The following is a 1,299-nucleotide window of genomic DNA, read 5'->3' as shown; positions in this document are numbered from 1 at the left end:
TTCACGTCAGTCTCATGCAGAAGTAAGAGAAACGTGGAAATAGTTCCGCCATACCAAAGTGTTGAAGCCGCCAAACGCGTCGCTACTGTTGAACTGTCGCTGAGTGGATGTCGCAAGTCTGATCACACAGAGATGTTAGTGGCCGTTATCTAAACTGCTTAGCTGAAGACACGCAGGAATTATCGTCACATATACAGTAGGAATTTTTGCGAAGATAGTGTCTCGAATTTTACAACAGGCCCTGAAGATGTGGGAGATTTGTGCTCATTTTGTCCACAATAACAGAATGATTATTTGCTTACCATTTGCTCCTGTGTCCGATCAGAATTTGAGTACCGCGTTCTAGTTGCCTTCACACACATCAAGTGGGTTCATATATCGATGTCGCTTTATCGGAAGATACAGAGTGGGCAAAACAGGCATAAAACTGGCCCGGAAAATATTTATAAGATTGGCGTGGAATTGACCCTTGTTAATGGACAGGAGGCCAATGACCAAACCATGTTGAATACACCGGTTCTTGTCCAATTACCGCAGTTAAGCAACATTGGGCGTGGTCAGTACTTGGATGGATGGCCGCTTGGGAGCCCCTCGTGCCGTTGGCTCAATTCCCTTTTAGGCGCTGCCCGGCCGAGGCGATAAAGGCGTGCTCCGTTCACGTGGTTCGATTCCCCGTCAGGAAGTTGAAAAATTTAAGAAACGAAATTTCCACTTACGGAGTTGCATATGGTCCTGAGGTTCATTCAGCCTACCCCAAAAGTGAGTACTAGGTTAATTCTTGGGAGCAAAGGCGGCCGGGCGTAGAGCTAACCACTCTACCCCATCAAGTGCCAAGGTTGCGGATAGTGGAAGCCTTTACCTTCCACCACTCCAAGGGCCTTCGTGGCTTGTACGGAGATGACTTTGCTAATGAACAGCAGAACTGCCCATCACAAGAAATGCTAGAAACCGTGATTTCGATGTACCAATCGGTTGCTGTGACATGTCTGCGCTGTGCGCATTTCCCAAGTACGTCGCTGTCATTATATGTAAGTGAGTGAGAGGAACAGGGGAGTTCAGTGACCAGATGAATGCAACATAACATGGTGCTCACGATAAAACAACGCGTGTTCATTGCCGAGGGTTACGCGAAGTACGATTCGTGGAAAAACCTGTGCAGAACTATTTGTGCAAGAGTTTAAGGCTGGTAGTGTTCTGACGAAATCTCCAGCAAAGTCTGCAATGCTAAGCTTACTGGTAAAACGGCGTGAAACGGACTCGGTGGCGAATAAAAACTGTAACTATCCGAAAAGAGTTCGA

At 47.0% G+C, this 1,299-nt stretch overlaps 1 pseudogene; it reads left to right on the top strand.

Moving 5' to 3' along the window:
* Positions 1-486: 486 nt before the first annotated feature.
* LOC137499075 (5S ribosomal RNA) lies at positions 487-605 on the top strand (annotated as a pseudogene).
* The last annotated feature ends 694 nt before the right edge of the window (positions 606-1,299 follow it).

Source organism: Anabrus simplex, chromosome 3 (genome assembly GCF_040414725.1).
Source record: "Anabrus simplex isolate iqAnaSimp1 chromosome 3, ASM4041472v1, whole genome shotgun sequence".
NCBI lineage: Eukaryota > Metazoa > Arthropoda > Insecta > Orthoptera > Tettigoniidae > Anabrus > Anabrus simplex.
Note: the sequence above shows the minus strand (reverse complement) of the source record. Positions and strands in the feature narration are given on the sequence as shown.